The 15,104-nt window shown below is 39.4% G+C and overlaps 1 protein-coding gene across 1 annotated transcript in view; it reads right to left on the reverse strand.

The window, feature by feature from the left end:
- Positions 1-15,104, reverse strand: part of SCTR (secretin receptor) — a 203,622-nt gene that overhangs the window by 146,546 nt on the left and 41,972 nt on the right. The window lies entirely within an intron of this gene.

A 15,104-nucleotide genomic window follows, 5' to 3' on the forward strand; every position in this document is an offset into this window, starting at 1 on the left:
CAGTGATGCAGTATATTTTATACATAGTATATGGGGATGTAGTGATGCAGTATATTTTTATATAGTATATGGGGGTGCAGTGATGCAGTATATTTTATATATAGTATATGGGGGTGCAGTGATGCAGTATATTTTATATATAGTATATGGGGGTGCAGTGATGCAGTATATTTTATATATAGTATATGGGGATGCAGTGATGTAGTATATTTTTTATATAGTATATGGGGGTGCAGTGATGCAGTATATTTTATATATAGAATATGGGGGTGCAGTGATGCAGTATATTTTTTATATAGTATATGGGGGTGCAGTGATGCAGTATATTTTAAATATAGTATATGGGGGTGCAGTGATGCAGTATATTTTATATATAGTATATGGGGGTGCAGTGATGCAGTATATTTTATATATAGTATATGGGGGTACAGTGATGTAGTATATTTTATATATAGTATATGGGGATGTAGTGATGTAGTATATTTTATATATATTATATGGGGATGCAGTGATGTAGTATATTTTATATATAGTATATGGGGATGTAGTGATGCAGTATATTTTATATATAGTATATGGGGATGCAGTGATGCGGTATATTTTATATATAGTATACGGGGGTGCAGTGATGCACTATATTTTATATATGGGGATGCAGTGATGCAGTATATTTTATATATAGTATATGGGGGTGCAGTGATGCAGTATATTTTATATATAGCATATGGGGATGCAGTGATGCAGTATATTTTATATATAGTATAAGGGGGTGCAGTGATGCAGTATATTTTATATATAGTATATGGGGGTGCAGTGATGCAGTGTATTTTATATATAGTATATGGGGGTGCAGTAATGCAGTATATTTTATATATAGTATATGGGGGTGTAGTGATGCAGTATATTTTATATATAGTATATGGGGATGCAGTGATGCTTTATATTTTATATATAGTATACGGGGGTGCAGTGATGCACTATATTTTATATATGGGGGTGCAGTGATGCAGTATATTTTATATATAGTATATGGGGGTGCAGTGATGCAGTATATTTTATATATAGTATACGGGGGTGTAGTGATGCGGTATGTTTTATATATAGTATATGTGGTGCAGTATATTTTATATATAGTATATGGGGATGCAGTGATGCAGTATATTTTATATATAGTATATGGGGGTGCAGTGATGCAGTATATTTTATATATATTATACGGGGATGCAGTGATGCAGTATATTTTATATATAGTATATGGGGATGCAGTGATGCAGTATATTTTATATATAGTATACGGGGGTGCAGTGATGCAGTATATTTTATATATAGTATATGGGGATGCAGTGATGCAGTATATTTTATATATAGTATATGGGGATGCAGTGATGCAGTATATTTTATATATAGTATAAGGGGATGCAGTGATGCAGGATATTTTATATATAGTATATGGGGATGCAGTATATTTTATATATAGTATATGGGGGTGTAGTGATGCAGTATATTTTATATAGAGTATATGGGGATGCAGTGATGCAGTATATTTTATATATAGTATATGGGGGTGCAGTGATGCAGTATATTTTATATATAGTATATGGGGATGTAGTGATGCAGTATATTTTATATATAGTTTATGGGGATGCAGTGATGTAGTATATTTTATATATAGTATATGGGGGTGCAGTGATGCAGTATATTTTATATATAGTATATGAGAATGCAGTGATGCTGTATATTTTATATATATTATACGGGGATGCAGTGATGCAGTATATTTTATATATAGTATATGGGGATGCAGTGATGTAGTATATTTTATATATAGTATACGGGGGTGCAGTGATGCAGTATATCTTATATATAGTATACGGGGTGCAGTGATGCAGTATATTTTATATATAGTATAAGGGGATGCAGTGATGCAGGATATTTTATATATAGTATATGGGGATGCAGTATATTTTATATATAGTATATGGGGGTGTAGTGATGAAGTATATTTTATATATAGTATATGGGGATGCAGTGATGCAGTATATTTTATATATAGTATATGGGGGTGCAGTGATGCAGTATATTTTATATATAGTATATGGGGATGTAGTGATGCAGTATATTTTTTATATAGTATATGGGGGTGCAGTGATGCAGTATATTTTATATATAGTATATGGGGGTGCAGTGATGCAGTATATTTTATATATAGTATATGGGGATGCAGTGATGCAGTGTATTTTATATATAGTATATGGGGGTGCAGTGATGCAGTATATTCTATATATAGTATATGAGGGTGCAGTGATGCAGTGTATTTTATATATAGTATATGGGGGTGCAGTGATGCAGTATATTTTATATATAGTATATGGGGATGCAGTGATGCAGTATATTTTATATATAGTATATGGGGGTGCAGTGATGCAGTATATTTTATATATAGTATATGGGGTTACAGTGATGTAGTATATTTTATATATAGTATATGGGGATGTAGTGATGTAGTATATTTTATATATATTATATGGGGATGCAGTGATGTAGTATATTTTATATATAGTATATGGGGATGTAGTGATGCAGTATATTTTATATATAGTATATGGGGATGCAGTGATGCGGTATATTTTATATATAGTATACGGGGGTGCAGTGATGCACTATATTTTATATATGGGGATGCAGTGATGCAGTATATTTTATATATAGTATATGGGGGTGCAGTGATGCAGTATATTTTATATATAGCATATGGGGATGCAGTATATTTTATATATAGTATAAGGGGGTGCAGTGATGCAGTATATTTTATATATAGTATATGGGGGTGCAGTGATGCAGTATATTTTATATATAGTATATGGGGGTGCAGTAATGCAGTATATTTTATATATAGTATATGGGGGTGTAGTGATGCAGTATATTTTATATATAGTATATGGGGATGCAGTGATGCTTTATATTTTATATATAGTATACGGGGGTGCAGTGATGCACTATATTTTATATATGGGGGTGCAGTGATGCAGTATATTTTATATATAGTATATGGGGGTGCAGTGATGCAGTATATTTTATATATAGTATACGGGGGTGTAGTGATGCGGTATGTTTTATATATAGTATATGGGGTGCAGTATATTTTATATATAGTATATGGAGATGCAGTGATGCAGTATATTTTATATATAGTATATGGGGATGCAGTGATGCAGTATATTTTATATATAGTATATGGGGGTGCAGTGATGCAGTATATTTTATATATAGTATATGGGGATGCAGTGATGCTTTATATTTTATATATAGTATACGGGGGTGCAGTGATGCACTATATTTTATATATGGGGGTGCAGTGATGCAGTATATTTTATATATAGTATATGGGGGTGCAGTGATACAGTATATTTTATATATAGTATATGGGGGTGTAGTGATGCGGTATGTTTTATATATAGTATATGGGGTGCAGTATATTTTATATATAGTATATGGAGATGCAGTGATGCAGTATATTTTATATATAGTATATGGGGATGCAGTGATGCAGTATATTTTATATATAGTATATGGGGGTGCAGTGATGCAGTATATTATATATATATTATACTGGGATGCAGTGATGCAGTATATTTTATATATAGTATATGGGGATGCAGTGATGCAGTATATTTTATATATAGTATACGGGGGTGCAGTGATGCAGTATATTTTATATATAGTATATGGGGATGCAGTGATGCAGTATATTTTATATATAGTATATGGGGATGCAGTGATGCAGTATATTTTATATATAGTATAAGGGGATGCAGTGATGCAGGATATTTTATATATAGTATATGGGGATGCAGTATATTTTATATATAGTATATGGGGGTGTAGTGATGCAGTATATTTTATATATAGTATATGGGGATGCAGTGATGCAGTATATTTTATATATAGTATATGGGGGTGCAGTGATGCAGTATATTTTATATATAGTATATGGGGATGTATTGATGCAGTATATTTTATATATAGTATATGGGGATGCAGTTATGTAGTATATTTTATATATAGTATATGGGGGTGCAGTGATGCAGTATATTTTATATATAGTATATGGGGATGCAGTGATGCAGTATATTTTATATATATTATACGGGGATGCAGTGATGCAGTATATTTTATATATAGTATATGGGGATGCAGTGATGCTGTATATTTTATATATAGTATACGGGGGTGCAGTGATGCAGTATATTTTATATATAGTATATGGGGATGCAGTGATGCAGTATATTTTATATATAGTATATGGGGATGCAGTGATGCAGTATATTTTATATATAGTATAAGGGGATGCAGTGATGCAGGATATTTTATATATAGTATATGGGGATGCAGTATATTTTATATATAGTATATGGGGGTGTAGTGATGCAGTATATTTTATATATAGTATATGGGCATGCAGTGATGCAGTATATTTTATATATAGTATATGGGGGTGCAGTGATGCAGTATATTTTATATATAGTATATGGGGATGTAGTGATGCAGTATATTTTTTATATAGTATATGGGGGTGCAGTGATGCAGTATATTTTATATATAGTATATGGGGGTGCAGTGATGCAGTATATTTTATATATAGTATATGGGGATGCAGTGATGCAGTGTATTTTATATATAGTATATGGGGGTGCAGTGATGCAGTATATTCTATATATAGTATATGGGGGTGCAGTGATGCAGTGTATTTTATATATAGTATATGGGGGTGCAGTGATGCAGTATATTTTATATATAGTATATGGGGATGCAGTGATGCAGTATATTTTATATATAGTATATGGGGGTGCAGTGATGCAGTATATTTTATATATAGTATATGGGGGTACAGTGATGTAGTATATTTTATATATAGTATATGGGGATGTAGTGATGTAGTATATTTTATATATATTATATGGGGATGCAGTGATGTAGTATATTTTATATATAGTATATGGGGATGTAGTGATGCTGTATATTTTATATATAGTATACGGGGGTGCAGTGATGCAGTATATTTTATATATAGTATATGGGGATGCAGTGATGCAGTATATTTTATATATAGTATATGGGGATGCAGTGATGCAGTATATTTTATATATAGTATAAGGGGATGCAGTGATGCAGGATATTTTATATATAGTATATGGGGATGCAGTATATTTTATATATAGTATATGGGGGTGTAGTGATGCAGTATATTTTATATATAGTATATGGGGATGCAGTGATGCAGTATATTTTATATATAGTATATGGGGGTGCAGTGATGCAGTATATTTTATACATAGTATATGGGGATGTAGTGATGCAGTATATTTTTTATATAGTATATGGGGGTGCAGTGATGCAGTATATTTTATATATAGTATATGGGGGTGCAGTGATGCAGTATATTTTATATATAGTATATGGGGGTGCAGTGATGCAGTATATTTTATATATAGTATATGGGGATGCAGTGATGTAGTATATTTTTTATATAGTATATGGGGGTGCAGTGATGCAGTATATTTTATATATAGAATATGGGGGTGCAGTGATGCAGTATATTTTTATATAGTATATGGGGGTGCAGTGATGCAGTATATTTTATATATAGTATATGGGGGTGCAGTGATGCAGTATATTTTATATATAGTATATGGGGGTGCAGTGATGCAGTATATTTTATATATAGTATATGGGGGTACAGTGATGTAGTATATTTTATATATAGTATATGGGGATGTAGTGATGTAGTATATTTTATATATATTATATGGGGATGCAGTGATGTAGTATATTTTATATATAGTATATGGGGATGTAGTGATGCAGTATATTTTATATATAGTATATGGGGATGCAGTGATGCGGTATATTTTATATATAGTATACGGGGGTGCAGTGATGCACTATATTTTATATATGGGGATGCAGTGATGCAGTATATTTTATATATAGTATATGGGGGTGCAGTGATGCAGTATATTTTATATATAGCATATGGGGATGCAGTGATGCAGTATATTTTATATATAGTATAAGGGGGTGCAGTGATGCAGTATATTTTATATATAGTATATGGGGGTGCAGTGATGCAGTGTATTTTATATATAGTATATGGGGGTGCAGTAATGCAGTATATTTTATATATAGTATATGGGGGTGTAGTGATGCAGTATATTTTATATATAGTATATGGGGATGCAGTGATGCTTTATATTTTATATATAGTATACGGGGGTGCAGTGATGCACTATATTTTATATATGGGGGTGCAGTGATGCAGTATATTTTATATATAGTATATGGGGGTGCAGTGATGCAGTATATTTTATATATAGTATACGGGGGTGTAGTGATGCGGTATGTTTTATATATAGTATATGTGGTGCAGTATATTTTATATATAGTATATGGAGATGCAGTGATGCAGTATATTTTATATATAGTATATGGGGATGCAGTGATGCAGTATATTTTATATATAGTATATGGGGGTGCAGTGATGCAGTATATTTTATATATATTATACGGGGATGCAGTGATGCAGTATATTTTATATATAGTATATGGGGATGCAGTGATGCAGTATATTTTATATATAGTATACGGGGGTGCAGTGATGCAGTATATTTTATATATAGTATATGGGGATGAAGTGATGCAGTATATTTTATATATAGTATATGGGGATGCAGTGATGCAGTATATTTTATATATAGTATAAGGGGATGCAGTGATGCAGGATATTTTATATATAGTATATGGGGATGCAGTATATTTTATATATAGTATATGGGGGTGTAGTGATGCAGTATATTTTATATAGAGTATATGGGGATGCAGTGATGCAGTATATTTTATATATAGTATATGGGGGTGCAGTGATGCAGTATATTTTATATATAGTATATGGGGATGTAGTGATGCAGTATATTTTATATATAGTTTATGGGGATGCAGTGATGTAGTATATTTTATATATAGTATATGGGGGTGCAGTGATGCAGTATATTTTATATATAGTATATGAGAATGCAGTGATGCTGTATATTTTATATATATTATACGGGGATGCAGTGATGCAGTATATTTTATATATAGTATACGGGGGTGCAGTGATGCAGTATATCTTATATATAGTATACGGGGTGCAGTGATGCAGTATATTTTATATATAGTATAAGGGGATGCAGTGATGCAGGATATTTTATATATAGTATATGGGGATGCAGTATATTTTATATATAGTATATGGGGGTGTAGTGATGAAGTATATTTTATATATAGTATATGGGGATGCAGTGATGCAGTATATTTTATATATAGTATATGGGGGTGCAGTGATGCAGTATATTTTATATATAGTATATGGGGATGTAGTGATGCAGTATATTTTTTATATAGTATATGGGGGTGCAGTGATGCAGTATATTTTATATATAGTATATGGGGGTGCAGTGATGCAGTGTATTTTATATATAGTATATGGGGATGCAGTGATGCAGTGTATTTTATATATAGTATATGGGGGTGCAGTGATGCAGTATATTCTATATATAGTATATGAGGGTGCAGTGATGCAGTGTATTTTATATATAGTATATGGGGGTGCAGTGATGCAGTATATTTTATATATAGTATATGGGGATGCAGTGATGCAGTATATTTTATATATAGTATATGGGGGTGCAGTGATGCAGTATATTTTATATATAGTATATGGGGTTACAGTGATGTAGTATATTTTATATATAGTATATGGGGATGTAGTGATGTAGTATATTTTATATATATTATATGGGGATGCAGTGATGTAGTATATTTTATATATAGTATATGGGGATGTAGTGATGCAGTATATTTTATATATAGTATATGGGGATGCAGTGATGCGGTATATTTTATATATAGTATACGGGGGTGCAGTGATGCACTATATTTTATATATGGGGATGCAGTGATGCAGTATATTTTATATATAGTATATGGGGGTGCAGTGATGCAGTATATTTTATATATAGCATATGGGGATGCAGTATATTTTATATATAGTATAAGGGGGTGCAGTGATGCAGTATATTTTATATATAGTATATGGGGGTGCAGTGATGCAGTATATTTTATATATAGTATATGGGGGTGCAGTAATGCAGTATATTTTATATATAGTATATGGGGGTGCAGTGATGCAGTATATTTTATATATAGTATATGGGGATGTAGTGATGCAGTATATATTATATATATATTATATGGGGATGCAGTGATGCAGTATATTTTATATATAGTATATGGGGGTGCAGTGATGCAGTATATTTTATATATAGTATATGGGGATGCATTATATTTTATATTTAGTATATGGGGATGCAGTGATGCAGTATATTTTATATATAGTATACGGGGGTGCAGTGATGCATTATATTTTATATATAGTATATGGGGATGCAGTGATGCAGTATATTTTATATATAGTATATGGGGATGCAGTGATGCAGTATATTTTATATATGGGGATGTAGTGATGCAGTATATTTTATATATAGTATATGGGGATGCAGTGATGCAGTATATTTTATATATAGTATATGGGGTTTAGTGATGCAGTATATTTTATATATAGTATATGGGGATGCAGTGATGCAGTATATTTTATATATAGTATATGGGGGTGCAGTGATGCAGTATATTTCATATATAGTATATGGGGATGCAGTGATGCGGTATATTTTATATATAGTATACGGGGGTGCAGTGATGCAGTATTTTTTATATATATCATATGGGGGGTGCAGTGATGCAGTATATTTTATATATAGTATATGGGGATGCAGTGATGCAGTATATTTTATATATAGTATACGGGGGTGCAGTGATGCAGTATATTTTATATATAGTATATGGGGATGCAGTGATGCAGTATATTTTATATATAGTATATGGGGGTGCAGTGATGCAGTATATTTTATATATAGTATATGGGGATGCAGTATATTTTATATATAGTATATGGGGGTGCAGTGATGCAGTATATTTTATATATAGTATATGGGGATGCAGTATATTTTATATATAGTATATGGGGATGCAGTGATGCAGTATATTTTATATACAGTATATGGGGGTGCAGTGATGCAGTATATTTTATATATAGTATATGGGGATGCAGTGATGCAGTATATTTTATATATAGTATATGGGGGTGCAGTGATGCAGTATATTTTATATATAGTATATGGGGATGCAGTATATTTTATATATAGTATATGGGGGTGCAGTGATGCAGTATATTTTATATATAGTATATGGGGATGCAGTATATTTTATATATAGTATATGGGGATGCAGTGATGCAGTATATTTTATATATAGTATATGGGGATTCAGTGATGCAGTATATTTTATATATAGTATATGGGGGTGCAGTGATGCAGTATATTTTATATATAGTATATGGGGATGCAGTGATGCAGTATATTTTATATATAGTATATGGGGATGCAGTGATGCAGTATATTTTATATATAGTATATGGGGATGCAGTGATGCAGTATATTTTATATATAGTATACGGGGTGCAGTGATGCAGTATATTTTATATATAGTATACGGGGTGCAGTGATGCAGTATATTTTATATATAGTATACGGGGATGCAGTGATGCAGTATATTTTATATATAGTATATGGGGATGTAGTGATGCAGTATATTTTATATATAGTATATGGGGGTGCAGTGATGCAGTATATTTTATATATAGTATATGGGGATGCAGTGATGCAGTATATTTTATATATAGTATATGGGGGTGCAGTGATGCTGTATATTTTATATATAGTATACGGGGATGCAGTGATGCAGTATATTTTATATATAGTATACGGGGGTGCAGTGATGCAGTATATTTTATATATAGTATATGGGGATGCAGTGATGCAGTATATTTTATATATAGTATACGGGGGTGCAGTGATGCAGTATATTTTATATATAGTATACGGGGTGCAGTGATGCAGTATATTTTATATATAGTATATGGGGGTGCAGTGATGCAGTATATTTTATATATAGTATACGGGGGTGCAGTGATGCAGTATATTTTATATATATAGTATATGGGGTGCAGTGATGCAGTATATTCTATATATAGTATATGGGGGTGCAGTGATGCAGTATATTTTATATATAGTATACGGGGTGCAGTGATGCAGTATATTTTATATATAGTATATGGGGGTGCAGTGATGCAGTATATTTTATATATAGTATACGGAGGTGCAGTGATGCAGTATATTTTATATATAGTATACGGGGGTGCAGTGATGCAGTATATTTTATATATAGTATATGGGGGTGCAGTGATGCAGTATATTTTATATATAGTATACAGGGTGCAGTGATGCAGTATATTTTATATATAGTATATGGGGGTGCAGTGATGCAGTATATTTTATATATAGTATACGGGGGGTGCAGTGATGCAGTATATTTTATATATATAGTATATGGGGTGCAGTGATGCAGTATATTTTATATATAATATATGGGGGTGCAGTGATGCAGTGTATTTTATATATAGTATATGGGGGTGCAGTGATGCAGTATATTCTATATATAGTATATGGGGGTGCAGTGATGCAGTGTATTTTATATATAGTATATGGGGGTGTAGTGATGCAGTATATTTTATATATAGTATACGGGGGTGCAGTGATGCAGTGTATTTTATATATAGTATATGGGGGTGCAGTGATGCAGTGTATTTTATATATAGTATATGGGGGTGTAGTGATGCAGTATATTCTATATATAGTATACGGGGGTGCAGTGATGCAGTATATTTTATATATAGTATATGGGGGTGCAGTGATGCAGTATATTTTATATATAGTATATGGGGGTGCAGTTATGCAATATATTTTATAAATAGTATATGGATACGGGGATGCAGTGATGCAGTGTATTTTATATATAGTATACGGGGGTGTAGTGATGCAGTATATTTTATATATAGTATACGGGGGTGTAGTGATGCGGTATGTTTTATATATAGTATATGGGGGTGCAGTGATGCAGTATATTTTATCTTTGCCAACACCTGTGCAGAATATTACGGTCCTTAATGACTGATGCTCTCACCCAGAAATCCCACCATTCTTCATTCACTCTATTAACCAAATATCTTTACCGAAGCAACAGAAGCAATAAATTCTACGCAAGTGTTTAATGTGATAAACGTCTGAAAAGTACCGAAGCTGCAGGGGTGGAGGGGTTAATGACTGATTCTAACCCACCGAATATTATTACTGTTCTTATCTCGGATCGTTATAGATTCTATTAAACAGGAAAGACTCGGATGTGTTTTCATGGTGACAGGTTCCCTAAACGTAAAGACACAAATGGCAGCACAAGAAGATTCATTCATTGCTACCCACACGGCTCCCCTCCTGAGACGCCCCCACGGCTCCCCTCCTGAGACGCCCCCACGGCTCCCCTCCTGAGACGCCCCAATGGCTCTTCTCCTGAGACGCCCTCACGGCTCCCCTCCTGAGACTCCCCCACGGCTCCCCTCCTGAGACGCCCCCACGGCTCCCCTCCTGAGACGCCCCCACGGCTCCCCTCCTGAGACGCCCCCACGGCTCCCCTCCTAAGATGTCCCCACGGCTCCCCTCCTGAGACGCCCCCACGGCTCCCCTCCTAAGATGTCCCCACGGCTCCCCTCCTGAGACGCCCCCACGGCTCCCCTCCTGAGACTCCCCCAAGGCTCTTCTCCTGAGACGCCCTCACGGCTCCCCTCCTGAGACTCCCCCACGGCTCCCCTCCTGAGACGCCCCCACGGCTCCCCTCCTGAGACGCCCCCACGGCTCCCCTCCTGAGACGCCCCCACGACTCCCCTCCTAAGATGTCCCCACGGCTCCCCTCCTGAGACGCCCCCACGGCTCCCCTCCTAAGATGTCCCCACGGCTCTCCTCCTGAGACTCCCCCACGGCTCCCCTCCTGAGACTCCCCCACGGCTCCCCTCCTGAGACGCCCCCACGGCTCCCCTCCTGAGACGCCCCCACGGCTCCCCTCCTGAGACGCCCCCACGGCTCCCCTCCTAAGATGTCCCCACGGCTCCCCTCCTGAGACGCCCCCACGGCTCCCCTCCTAAGATGTCCCCACGGCTCTCCTCCTGAGACTCCCCCACGGCTCCCCTCCTGAGACTCCCCCACGGCTCCCCTCCTGAGACGCCCCCACGGCTCCCCTCCTGAGACGCCCCCACGGCTCCCCTCCTGAGACGCCCCCATGGCTCTTCTCCTGAGATGCCCCCAGGGCTCCCCTCCTGAGGCGCCCTCACGGCTCCCCTCCTGAGACTCCCCCCACGGCTCCCCTCCTGAGACGCCCCCACGGCTCCCCTCCTGAGACGCCCCCACGGCTCCCCTCCTAAGATGTCCCCACGCTCTTCTCCTGAGACTCCCCCATGGCTCCCCTCCTGAGACGCCCTCACGGCTCCCCTCCTGAGACTCCCCCACGGCTCCCCTAAGATGCCCCCACGGCTCTTCTCCTGAGACACCCCCACGGCTCCCCTCCTGAGATGCCCCCACGGCTCTTCTCCTGAGACGCCCCCACGGCTCCCCTCCTGAGATGCCCCCACGGCTCCCCTCCTAAGATGCCCCCACGGCTCTTCTCCTGAGACGCCCCCACGGCTCCCCTCCTGAGATGCCCCCACGGCTCCCCTCCTGAGATGCCCCCACGGCTCCCCTCCTAAGATGCCCCCACGGCTCTTCTTCTGAGACGCCCCCACAGCTCCCCTCCTGAGATGCCCCCACAGCTCCCCTCCTGAGATGCCCCCACGGCTCCCCTCCTGAGATGCCCCCACGGCTCTCCTCCTAAGATGCCCCCACGGCTCTTCTCCTGAGACGCCCCCATGGCTCCCCTCCTGAGATGCCCCCACGGCTCCCCTCCTAAGATGCCCCCACGGCTCCCCTCCTGAGACACCCCCACGGCTCCCCTCCTGAGACGCCCCTACAGCTCTTCTCCTGAGACTCCCCCACGGCTCCCCTCCTGAGACACTCTCACGGCTCCCCTCCTAAGGCCTGTTTCACATTTCCACTTTTTGACGTCAGTCAAAATCCGCCACGTTTAGAAAAAAACGGATCCGCCCCTTTTTTGGCAGATCCGTTTTTTTCCTCCATAGACTTGCATTAGCGGCGGATTTTGACTGATGGTCGTCCATCGCAACCGTTTTTGACGGATCCGTTAGAATTGTAGCGCCTCCCGGGCGGAGGAGACGGACTCTGAAATTTTTTTTTTGAGCGCCGGACTGCTATTTTCAATTGTGCATGCCCGGAAGATTAGCTCTGCCAAGCATTTTAACCCTGAATAGCGTTCTGGAAGCGCTGTGAAGAAAGAAAAAAAAAATCTCTCTCTCCTTTTCCAGACCGCGGCTCCTTTAAATTTCATCCACTTGCCGGCTGCAACGGATCCGTATAAAAAAGGATCCAGTGGCATCCGTTTGGCCCATGATGGAAACGGATCCGTTTTTTAACGCTCTGGCGGATTTGGACTGACATGAAAAGACGGAAATGTGAAACAGGCCTAAGATGCCCCCACGGCTCTTTTCCTGAGACTCCCCCACAGCTCTTCTCCTGAGACGCCCCCATGGCTCTTCTCCTGAGAGGCCCCCAAGGCTCTTCTCCTCTGACGCCCCCACGGCTCCCCTCCTGAGACGCCCCCATGGCTCTTCTCCTGAGACGCCCTCATGGCTTTTCTCCTCTGACGCCCCCATGGCTCCCCTCCTAAGATGCCCCCACGGCTCCCCTCCTGAGACGCCCTCATGGCTTTTCTCCTCTGACGCCCCCACAGCTCTTCTCCTCTGACGCCCCCATGGCTCCCCTCCTGAGACGCCCCCACGGCTCTTCTCCTCTGACGCCCGCACGGCTCTTCTCCTCTGACGCCCACACGGCTCTTCTCCTGAGACGCCCTCATGGCTCTTCTCCTGAGACGCCCTCATGGCTCTTCTCCTGAGACTCCCCCATAGCTCTTCTCCTGAGATGCCCTCATGGCTCTTCTCCTGAGACTCCCCCACGGCTCTTCTCCTGAGACTCCCCCACGGCTCTTCTCCTGAGACGCCCCCACGGCTCTGCTCCTGAGACGCCCCCACGGCTCTTCTCCTGAGACGCCCCCAAGGCTCTGCTCCTGAGAGGCCCCCACGGCTCTTCTCCTGAGAAGCCCCCAAGGCTCTTCTCCTCAGACGCCCCCCACAGCTCTTCTCCTGAGATGCCCCTGTGGCGCCCCCAGGAGTATGGCCGCCATAATGGCATTGGCTTCCTCCAGGGAGGGTGATGTCATGCCTGGAAGCAAGGAAGGGTCGCTCTCGCAGTTAACCTACTCATGCAGCACAGTTCCACTCCAGGCCAGCAGGGGGGACTCTGAACTGGGATTAAGGGGAGGAGTGCCCTCTGAGGGCCGAGAGGAAGGAGTGGTCAGTTAGTCTGAGGAGGGTGAAGTGAAGTGAAGTGCAGAGGTGTGGAAGAAGCGCGGAGATCGAGCAGAGAGGAAAGGCTCATCTCCAGTGAGAGCGCATGAACTGGAGCCTGGTCTCCACGGTTGTATGGATGCTATTGATCCTGCAACAGACACCAGAGGAGTAGGAGGCTGTAAATGCCCTACCCCCATCGCAGACTCGGAGGCACAACAGCACGGAGTGAGCCAAGAGAGGAATAGCGGCTACAGCTGTCTGCCATACGAGGAGTGAGAGTAGAAGAGCATTGAGAGGAACTTCAGTGTAACTCAGTACTAGGAGTACTTCACTCAAATAAGCGCTAGGAAGGAGACTGCACAGCCCATCTGCTGAGAGCGAATCCCTGAGTTGCTTCCAGGCTAGCCTGCTCCGGTACCATCTGTAATCAGGACCCTGGACTGCATTTATCAAGTAAAGGTACAGAAATTGCATCCCGCTGTGTCATTGTCTGCTTCCGACCCTTCCGGCACCGCCACATCCCCATGCCAACCACATCTACACTGCCCTGGGACTACAGCTTCACCTGTGGGAAGCTTTTACATCTCTGCTGCACCATACCATCAGT

Source organism: Dendrobates tinctorius, unplaced genomic scaffold, assembly GCF_039654945.1.
Source record: "Dendrobates tinctorius isolate UK_male_01 unplaced genomic scaffold, ASM3965494v1 ptg000182l, whole genome shotgun sequence".
Lineage (NCBI taxonomy): Eukaryota > Metazoa > Chordata > Amphibia > Anura > Dendrobatidae > Dendrobates > Dendrobates tinctorius.